Below are 12,136 nucleotides of genomic sequence, written 5' to 3'. Positions count from 1 at the left end.
ATTGCCTGATCTATTCATGTCTGATGCAGAATCTGCCTGCTGTGCAAAATAGGCTTGCCCTCTACCCCCCTTTCTTTCAGTGATTCTTCTATACATTTATCCAGTTCCTTCCTAGAATATCCTCTTTCTAGAAATTCTTCCCTGAGATTATCCAGAGCTGCTAGTAACTGTATTTCATTATTATGCAATCTCATAATTCTCAAGATCTGACCCTTCATGACATTTCTATTAATGTGGTTTGGGTGCATATTTTTTCTATGAAGTATGGCATTTTTCCTGGTGGGTTTCCTATACAAACTAGTTTCCAATGTTCTGGCCTCTGATTTCTTGACTGTAACATCAAGAAAATCCATACTCTCTCGGGAGAAATTACATGTAAACTTTAGGAATGTAGTGGTAGTATGTAAGTATCCCAAAAAGTCTTGTAGCTGTTGTTCAGAGCCTCCCCATAGAAGAAAAACATCGTCCACAAAATGAGTGTACCACAGCAAGTGTTGGTTATATTCGCTGTTTTGTAAAAATTGTCAATTCCCATTGAACCAAGACAAGATTGGCGCAGCTATTGGCACAGGCTGTGCCTATAGCTACACCTATCTTTTGCATATAATACTGATCTCTGAAGACAAAGACTATTTTCTAGAATGATGTCCAGTAAGTTACAAATCAAATTAATTTTGCTATCAGTGTAGACCCTTTTAGTACCTAGTTGTTGTCTGATATTGTCTATGCTCCTGTCATTCGGGATAACTGTGAATAATGATGCTACATCTAGAGTCACAAAATAATATTCACTTGTCAATCCCTCAGTCTTACAATAACAATTTTGTAAAAACATCTTAGTGTCTTTTAATATATGATCGTAAGTATCTAGCACTGGATGCAAGCATTTCTCAACATAAATGGACAATGCCTCTGTCACCCACCCCTTACTCGAGACTATAGGTCTCATTGGTGGGTTCATGGCATCCTTATGCACCTTAGGTAGTCCATATATAATAGGTACAAGTGGAACTTCTGTCACAAGATAATTGAATAAGTCTTCTAAGATCATGCCTGTTATAAGTAAGTCAAAAATTAAAAAGGACACTCTATCAGTAATAGCTTTCAACTCTGTCCCATTAAGTCTTACATATGTGTAATGGTCACTAAGCAACTGATCCATTCTTGTTATATAGATACTTACATACTACCATTACGTTCCTAAAGTTTACATGTAATTTCTCCCTGGAGAGTATGGATTTTCTTGATGCTACAGTCAAGAAATCAGAAGCCAGAACATTGGAAACTAGTTTGTATAGGAAACCCACCAGGAGGAATGCCATACTCCATAGAAGAAGTATGCACCCCAACCACATTAATATAAATGTCATGAAGGGTCAGAATTTGAGAATTATGAGACTGCATAATAATGAAACATGGCAAAAGCCGCGGTGGTACAGCTGTAGCATTGTTGCCTCACAGCAAGAGGTTCTCCTGTTTGATTCTCGGCTGGAGTGCCTTCTGTGAGGAGTCTGCATGTCCTTCCCACAGTCAAGTGGCCTCCGAAAGACGTGCATGAATGGGCGTGCCTTCGCTGAAGGTTGGGTGTCAGGCTGGCAACTTGGCACCATATAAATCGGCTGCCAATCATTAGCGGGCTGGAGTTCCACTGTGGCGACCCCTAACCAGGAAAAGACAAACAAAACATAATAATGAAACACAGTTAATAGCAGCTCTGGATAATCTCAGGGAAGAATTTCTAGAAAGAGGATATTCTAGGAAGGAACTGGATAAATGTATAGAAGAATCATTGAAAGAAAGGAGGGATAGAGGGCAAGCCTATTTTGTACAGCAGGCAGATTTTGCATCAGACATGAATAGATCAGGCAATGGGAAGATCAGATTCCCAATTTCATTTTCCAGTGACATTAAAGTGTTCTGTGAGGTGTCCAGGAAGAACTGGAACATCTTGACAGCAGTAGATGAGCTTAGAGAAGTGTTGGAGGACACCCCACTGTTCTTTAAAAACAAAAAATGTCTTCAATAACAGTTATGTTATAAAACACAAACAATTCGGCCACCTGTTGCATCTTCCAGACTAGGGACTTAGATGTGCAGAAATTGTGCAGCATGCAAGTTCATACATTCTTGCACTACTTTTACACATACATACAGTGGGACAGTAATTCATGCAAAGTGCTATGCTGACTGTCGAACCAAGAATGTTGTGTATTTTAGTTTCTGCGTGAGATGTATGGTCTTCTATATAGGGAAGACAAACAGAATGTCTAAGGACCGTATATTAGAACACAATAGAGACATCATTAATGGAAAGGAGAACAGTGCATTGGCCAAGCATGTTGAGGCAGAAGGGAGAGACCATACCTTCAAATTCTTTGTTCTAGAGGTTATCAGAGAAGGGATGAGAGGAGGTGATGTGAGAAATAGGACTGAAGCAGCTGAGCAGAGGTGGATCATTAAACTTAATGCAGATACACCAACAGGCATAAATGAAGCAGCATCATTGAAACCATTCTTGAAAGCTAGAGCACTCAGACATTAACTCACATATGCACAGCACTTTAAAATGTGCAGACAAATGTGAATACATTTTTAAAAAGTTTTTAATAAACAAGGTTGTAAATTAAGTATTGGATGTTTTTAGTAGCAAAGTGTAAGGGACACTTTAAATGCCCTAAATGCTATCAATTACTTGCTAATTGATATTTAACTGTATAAAGAATGTGCTTCAGTTGTTTAAAGTTGTCTGAGGAAGCAGTCATAGAGACTGTGAAAGCGCTTACGTTTTGGTATTTTAAATAAAGCATTTGTATCCAGCCGTGGTGGACAAGGTTCTATTTACTTTTGTTTTGGTGGTCTAAAAAAACTGTTCTTTTCAGGATTTTGATTCCCGTAAAAATGTGAGTACCACCCCTTTAGAAGAAGGAGGAGGGGAGGGAGAAAACATAGGTCAAAATACATCCTTACAAACCCTGCTGAACGTTTTGAAACCCAAGTAGTGAACCAAAACAATGTGCATAATATTTCTTCTGTGACTTTATCTGATATTGAACACCAGGTGTTGAATAAAGGTTTAAATTTCATTCCTGGCTATGTAGTGTCTGAAGATACTTTTGTGGATGATCTGAATTCATTTTGTAGATTAATAAATCTTAGATTTTTTTTTTGATAACAATATAAATCAAGAGTCAACTGCCTCTATTATACCAACTTTCACATTTCATAAATCTACATTTGTTACCCCTATGAATAAGCATATTAATATATGTTATAAGTGTGTGTTGAAAGATTTGCACTTTGGCACACACTTGGATAGAAAATGGTTTCCTAATAATTTGTCTTCACTGGAGCGTCATGCTTTAGATAATTGAGGCAAAATAAAAATATTGTAATTATCAGTGTTGACAAGGGTGGAACTATAGTAGTTATGGATTGGTGTATGTATTTAGCTGAAGCTGAGAGACAGCTAAAAGATGGTCGTTTTTATATGGTTATGATCATTGATCCAACACCTAAGTTTAAGTGTGAAATAGATGCATTTCTAGAATCGGCAGTAAGTGAGGGGATTATTACTGATAAAACCTCATATCATCTAAGAGTTAAAGATCCATTACCACAATATTTGTATCTTCTCCCAAAAATTCACAAAAATGCTACACAGCCACCAGGGAGGCCTATTGTTTCAGGTAATGGTTCTCTTACAGAACCATTATCTGAATTTTTGACAATATATTTGAAACTTTTGTTAAAAGGTGTGAGGGCCCATATACAAGATACTATAGAGTTTCTTAACATCATATCAGACACTCAATTAGACACTGGTTGGATTATGTGTACGCATTCCACATTGGGTGGGTCTTAATGCATTGGAATACTGAGTAAGGGAGATTCCACTATATAGTCCTGGGTTCAACACTTCTCTGTTTGGCTGAACGCATACTTTTTGTGTTCTGAAGAAGTCCCTATTCATTGAGGGAAGAAAGTGCTTAACTTTGTGTACCACTTTTGACATACAAATAAACTGTGGAGTTTTAACTGTTCCTGTGGCTGCCTTCCATTCCTGTTACTTGTTCTGAACGCATACTCACTAAGAATGTTTTTTTTTATTTTAATGACATTTGTTATCTGCAACTTAAAGGTACAGCTATGGGTGCTTCTTTTGCGTCGATCTATGCCGATCTTTTCATGGGATATTTGGAACAAATGATTATATATGACAATAGTCATAATATATTTTTGGATGAAATAGATATTTGGAGGAGATTTTTGGATGACTGATGGTTGGTCTGGAAATCGGATGTCAAATATTTACAGGAATTTGTTGAATATTTCAACGGAAATAAGTGGGGTATTCAGTTTACTGTGAATTTTGATATGAGATACATTTCTTTTCTTGATGTCCTTGTAAACAGACAACCAGATGGTACACTTGTTATATCATTATATTGTAAACCCTTTCATTACAACACTTTACTGCATGCCTCCAGTTATCATCCAAAACATATTATTTGAAACATCCCCAAGTCCCAATATATGAGAATTAGGAGAATTTGTTCCACAGATAAGGATTTTCAACTTCAGGACAAGGAATTAACATCCAGGTTTTGTCAACGCAGATACAAAAAAATCAGATTTGGTTCAAACTAGCAGTCAAGTCAAGAGGTTACACAGGACCGACCTGTTGAGATATCAAAATCATGAAAAGAACTTAGATCGCCCTATCAGGTTCATAACGAGTTATGAGCGAAATACCTATGGCTTTATGGACCTGGTGCAATATCATTGGGATATTTTGTTAGCCGATGAATGGTTGAATCTCCTTTTAGATGACAAATGTAATTTTCTTTTAGAAAAGGAAAAACATTGGGTGGCTATTTCAATCATTACAAATGGAAAATGTCTTCTTTAAATTTCACTCAGGGCTCATTAGATGATAATAAGCCTGCAGGATGTTTCCCTTGTGGTCACTGTTCTTTTTGCAAACATGTTTTTCAAACTAAAGAATTCACCACCAAAAACACACCACATTTATTCAATATTAATATATTTGTGAACTGTAGTACTGATTGGGTAATTTATTTAGTTGTATGTACATGTTCAGCTTTCTATATAGGTCAAGTTTCTAGAGCTATTAAGTTATGCATATATGAACACTTTAGTAATATTAGGAATAAATGTCTTACTAATGCACTATATAAGCACACTAACAAACATTCATCTGCTCAATTTCATTTCATTATTATTGATAGGATATGTGGTAAAAGAAACTGCAAGGCTGGTTGGCACAATAATTTAATTAAAAAGGAGAAAGCCTGGATTGTGAGACTGGGTGGTCTTTTTCCTCCCGGTCTGAATGAACATTTATAATAGGATATTTTGATTGACTGATTAATATGTTTGGGTTTGTACTTTCCTGTAAATAGGGGTTTGTGTATTACAGTCTGTATTAAACATTGAAAGAGGCTTTTAGCCATAACCGGTCTGTGGACTGTTATTTGACTTTATAATAAAGTCAAAATTCCTCTCTCACATTTGTGCTGGTCTGTTTGTTTACTGTTCTGCTATTTGGTTTGGGCCTTTGCACTTGTTGTCCTAGCAAAGTTTTGTTTTTACTGTGTTGATATAAGCTCATCATATATGATATTTTGTTAATATGACTGTTTTTTTTTCACAGTTTCTCTTAGGCTCAAATTGCATTACAGCTACAGCCATCACACATTTCTGCTGTACACATATGTTATGTTTAGCATGTTAATGTGAACTACATGTAGAGTTTGTGGCTTGTGTGGTGCAATGTTATGTTTTCTGAACAGCCACTACTGGGATATCCACTGTAAGGGGTTCACATTCTACAGATATCACAACTTATGTTGTTGTTCTTATGATGTTGTTCCAAGTGTTATGCATTCATGCATTGTTTTCATATCATGTGTGGTTTTAGATGTCCAAAACACAAAAACTCTCCCAAGTGTCCAAATAAATCCCACTAGTAATGATAAAATCAGAAACAGAAAGGGATGGGTGAGTCCCTGGTTGCTATTTTCTGTTTATGGTTTTATATGTCACAGAAATATATGGCATGGGAACTATTTCCTATAATTTTGCATTCCACAGGACTGCAGAGGAGTTAAAGTGGCATAAGATGTCCACATAATCATCTCTATATGTAAGCCCCCACATAAATCTAATCATGTACATATAACTGTCTTTCAGAAGGCAAAAACACATGTGTGTGACAATTACTTCCCACAAGACAATGAAATTATAATACATGGGAAGAGACTACTTGGATGAGCAGGAAATATGGTATAGAGAATTAAGTTTGGACTGACCTCACCAACATGATTAATGCTGTAGGAGGTCAAAATACATCCCAAGAGGCTTATCACTGACTGCTCTGACATGATCCTTTGTGCAGCTAACAGGTTACACCGGTATGAAAGTTCAAGGGATGCTACCAGTGGTGGCCCACTATTGACACCCCTGATGAGAAGTCACAGTTCCTGGCATCACTGCATAGGATGAGTGGGGAGCATCACATACTCAGGATGGGATAGAAGCAGGTCTTCCAGGCTGCACATGTATATGTTACTTTGCATAGCATTGATGCATATAGAGTAACTCAGTACGCATCCCTGTTGCATGCATATTCCTGTATTGCTATTTTTGTGTTGCATCAGCAGAACTGCATCATGCACAAGGGTCCACACAGGGTGATGACAATCAATAAAAGCATAGTGACATGTAGCCATGCAACTGCAGTACATACATAACAGTGCAACCAAAAGGTGTAATGTCTGCATTCTTTTGCAAAAGTCCATCCACTTCTGTATAATTGCAGGACACAACAGGTATCTCCATATACTGTTACTGTGACCATTACCTCTTATTGCCTCAGCTTCTTGTCATGCCAGTGATGTTTATTGTCATAGTGATATTTGCCTCACATTGTAAAATACAGGTACATCTTCTGGGAGCATGAGCCATGCAAGGGCACCTACAGACAGATCAGGTATGGTTTCCAAAAATGTTCATAGACTGCAGCACTGTATAGCATACCTGTGTTGTATGGCTGTTTTTCTACACAGGGAAATCTGGAGAACAGGTTCACTGTACATCATAGGGGTATCAGCAGATCCTGTTACTGTGTTGTACGTGTCATCATGTGACTATGCTGATGCCTGCATACATGACTGCATTTGTTTAGTCTGTACTTTCCCACAGAAGAATCTGCATTAAGACATGCAAACTCCCCACATTGGGAGGATGTCACTGGTCTGCTAATACCTCTCTTTCGTACATATATTTGCTTTTATTCTTGTTGTTGTCCTCCATTAATACCGTGTCCTTCTATCCCTGCACAGGACAGCCACCTTCAGCATCTCAGCCACAAACAACTGGTATGTGTTTGTATTACCTATTGCATGTTTTACTTCTGTTGAAATAGCCCATGCTAGTAAGGATGTGATTAAGAATGCTGTGTTTATGCCTTTGTTTTCATTCAACAGTTTTATTTCATCCCTCTCATCTGGTACCAGCTTCTCACATGTCAGGTGTGTGTTATGCCTGTATTCCTCACATATGTCATGTATGTTGCATATGTAACATAATTGTCAACTGCCTGTTATATATGCTCTGTGGCCAGTACACAAACAAGACCTCCTGGTAAGTCATTATTATCTGTAACGTTGTAGTGAGATATATGTAGCATATGTCATTAATGATGTACAGTATGTGATGTAAGCACGTTTTCCTGACCCAAGTCACCTGTCTCTTCAATTAGCACATCTACTTTCTTTATCCTCTTTTAATCCATCCACTGATCTCTATGTGGGATCGGATGTGTCTCATTATGGTAACATGGCCCTCGACACTCAGGACATAGACTTGGTGATACACTACGGCCCAGATAGGGACAGTCATGTGGATGCAGCTGTAGTCTCAGATGTGGAGGAAAACTTGTCCGGCCATTCTGACAATTAGGGGACATCATATGGTGGACAGGATGAGGTGTGGGTCACAACCCCATGTTGAGTCTGCTGGTGATGCTGATACTTCCCCAGAACATGTCAATACTGCCCAGTGCAGCAGCCATAGTCATATAGCCAGTGCTAATGACCAAGTGTCACAGGGTGTCCTCCTACTCCTACAGGCAAATCAACATTTCTCAGTGATGTCAAGGATCTGAATTCCGTGCAATTGCCTGTGTCATAGATCATATTGCGCACTAACTGGGTGTGTTGCATGAAGACAAGAGTACAGACACTGTGAGGTCATGGGGTCACTGGCTGCAAAGAATGAAAGTGGTATGGTCCATTGAATCCCTGGCTATGACAGTATTACAGCAGTGCTGTGGTACAGGCAGGGGTCTGTGTGACATGACTATGCTTAACTGATTGCCACATGGAAGAGGCAGTCCCATTCTTAGCAGAACAAACCAAACCTTGTCCATTACGCATCAAAGCCTATGCTGCAACTTGCGCACACTTCTGTTTCTGGCCCATCCGATGTAGGCCCAGCAGTCACAACCAGTCAACTTACACCCATGCACCTACCCACAGTGTGTTTCCACATGCTGGTGTCACCTCATCAGTGTTCTCTGTGGAGCAACCTAGGCCATGTGTTTCCATATGTGGTAGGGCAGACTGGACAGTGGTGTGAGCTGTCAGTGTAGGTGCCCTAGACTGTGTTAGGGTAACACAAAGAATTGATCCACAGTGTCTGGTAATGTCAGTCTCACTCCATGGTGATGACTGATGTGCAGACCACTAACAATGTCATCTTTCTGTGGTTGTTGTGAAGTCTGATGCCATGGGAGTCTGGCATTTTACTAACCAGAGGTGACTCCACATCTGTACTTTACATTGATATGTGTTGCTTGTGATACTGACAGCAGTTTTGCATTGTAACCTGAGATGGTTTCCTGTTTACATCTTTTGATATTGGACAGATAGAAATTAGTTTCACAGAGGTATGTCCCTTGTTGTCTGCCATACACATACTCAGCACTGTAAGTCTGTATGCATACCCATACTTCTGAGATGACTGATTTCTTGTGTTTGTGCAATGCATATGTGGAGCTCAACCAGTTTGCTGTTCTTCATAGATTACATTTGCTTTTATTCATAGATTATTGTGGATATAACTGCAGCCTAAGCATGTATGGTGATGCAGGAGATTGTAATTTTCCAACCTTGTCCTTTATTATATCATCTCACATCCAGTTCTTTGATGTCATTGGCTTTTTTTTTCCTTACCTTGCACATACTCAAATGCAGGCAGTATAGAGGTAGCAAACTCCTGTCACTCTTCAAAAAAGTGCAAGAAAGGATGAAAAATTAACAGAAAGTAAGATAAGAGATACACAGTTTTGATTCAGATCAGGAAGTAGCATGGTCAACCCAATGTTGTTAGCGAGACAGATAGTGGCAAAGGGTCTACAGATGAAGGAGGAGTCCAAATGAGCATTCCCAGACTTTGAGGAAGAGTACGAAAAAGCTGATTTGGGCAGTCCTGCAATGTACTGAAGTCCCAGAAACACTGATAGAATTAGTGCAGACCATGTACAAGGCCATACACATTGGGTGGGGGGGTTGGCATAATGGTTAAGGTTTTGCCTTACAGACACAAGGTGCAGGCTTTGAATCTCTCATGGGGTAATTGGCTAGGCTTAAAACAGCCCACAAGGGCATTTAGCTTAGTACTAACCTATGAACCTCTTAGTACTAGAAGTCTTGACAAGGCCTGACAAAATGGGGGGACCGAGGCCCAAAAAATAGTGACAGATTTTAAATATTGCTCTTATAAACATAGAAAGTTGCTAGAATAACACATGTTGTGTTACATGCATTTTCTTTAAGGATTTGAAGTCTGAAACTCAAATGTATGTCATCATTTAGTGACTTCAGTCCTCAGATCATCCCGTGATTTATCAGAAAATCACAATTATGAAGAACAGACCAAAATTTGAGGCAAAAATCTGGACATTCTGTGAAAATCTGGACAGCTGAGAGGTATGCCCATGTCACTTATGGCGTGAGATTATGACCCATGTTGTGACAGATTTGTATATGTTCATACTGTTATATGTTAGATTAATGTTGTTATGTTTGTTGCTCATTGTGTACATCTACTGGGTAATTCCCATGAGATGCAATTTGTGTTGCTGTAGTGGGGCAAGAGCTGAACATCAATGTTTAATGTGTGTATTTTTGTACACGTGGCATATCGTGACTCAAAGGTGTGTGTCAGACACTGCCATGTTGCCTGTGTCTGAACTTTTGGTTACATCCTCAGTGATCCACACCAGTTTTTTATGCCCCTGTGTCCTCCTGTTCTCCTCTGACAGCTGTGGAAAATCATCTTCAGACATCTGGGGTTTTTGGGGTAGATCACCCATACCTGCAGTTATAAGACCATCATGTGCTGTTGTTAGCATATTGTGTAGCATGGTGCACAGTTATTATCTTTGCTGCCTTTTCAGGTGTGTATTGCAGTGCACCCCCGGATGTGTCCTGACATCTGAACCTAGCTTTCAGTACACCAAAGATACACTCAATGGTATTTTTTTGTTATCTGCACTCTATTGTAGGCCTCCTCTGCAGGATTTGATGGTTCTCTGTATGGGATCATTAGCCATGGCTCAAGTGGATAACCACAATCACCTGTTGTGGGGATTAAGCACATATGTTGTCATCATGGATAATGCTGACAGAGATGTCCTTAGCTTACATCCTGGCTGTGCTTTCATACTTATCCAGTAGCAGTCCCTCAGGTATTGCACCTTGTTGGGATGCAGCCCTCAGGCCACTTTCCGTCCATATGGCAGCATTATGAACACTTCCCAAGATGTGCTGCCATGATGCTTGTTATGCTGCAGTCTGCTGCACGCACAACCTGGCAGTTCAGGGATGGACACTCTCTTTCTGTTGATGTTATCTGTTTGCTTCTTGATGGAAGAGGATCTTAATAGGGTTGCGGGTGCAGTCTGTTGCATCAAGTACACGTGGAAAGTTTTCAAGGTTATAGAACCGGTGCATAATACTTCTCCTCTCCATGTAGCACATTGCTGCCAGGAAGTTTGGCAGGATATGACTGGCAGCTGTCTGTGACACTCCTACAGCATCCACCATGTGCCTTTGGAATGTCTTAGATGCCAGTACTCCTAGGCTCAGAAGAACCACTTTTGTTTCAATAGGGATGGGGTTGCCTTGCAATGTCCACACAGACATAGCCTGCACCAGCTGCCTGTCTAGGAGGTACCTGACAATAATTTGTTGATCTGACAGTTGGTTTAGTTGTAGCCTTGCTTTCTGTCTAGTTTGCTGCCTTTTAGGATGCACTGCCACATCCTCCCCCATAGCTTGCAGTACCATAGTCTGTTGCAGTTCATTCATTGCAGGTAGCATTTTTTTGGTCAGTATTGTTATGAATTCCATAGGATTCTATGGAATAGCTTCTGTTCCTTTTGCTGCAGTATGACATTCATCAAGGATTTCAGAAATAGAGTTGGTGTTGTGGTTAGTTGCATTTACGTTGTGTTGAGTGCACACAATGTGTTTTGGAATCCAATGGGTGTGCATTGAATCTATAATTATCCTATGATGTGATATGATGTTAAGTAGTCAGACTGCTTGTGGTGTATCTTCTGAAATCTCTTCCGCAGCTGGTGTGCTGAAATCTTCCTTCAGCATGCAGTGCTGTCCACAACTATCTTTTGGAATCCGGACCAAAATATTCAGCAATAATTGTTGTAAATGTTTATCTTATGGAAGAATGTGCCACTGCATATGAATAACATTCCTAGCACCTAGTTCCAAAGGTGTTGCCAACTATCTGAGTAAATTCTCCTCTATTAGTCAAACATTGGCCACCGTAAAGCAATAGGTCCACACTAGGAATAGTTTCATCCCCCCACCCATCTTTCTCCATTACCTGGTTATTATATCACCCAGCTCCTAAACATACCGACCAAGTCATTGGAAGATTTATTAGATTATTTTTAATCTAAAAGGGATGCAATAATATGATACCAGGTATTTTAAATGGATCAAAACAAAGGATAGCATACCTTGTAAACTAGCAGAAAATATTCCAAAAGTAAACCAGACTGTAAAAGTATTTAGAGGAATACATG

This window comes from Protopterus annectens, chromosome 14.part0 (genome assembly GCF_019279795.1).
Source record: "Protopterus annectens isolate FY-2018-M chromosome 14.part0, PAN1.0, whole genome shotgun sequence".
In the NCBI taxonomy this organism is placed as follows: Eukaryota; Metazoa; Chordata; order Ceratodontiformes; family Protopteridae; genus Protopterus; species Protopterus annectens.
The sequence above is the reverse complement of the archived record's forward strand: the minus strand, read 5'-3'. Positions refer to the sequence as shown.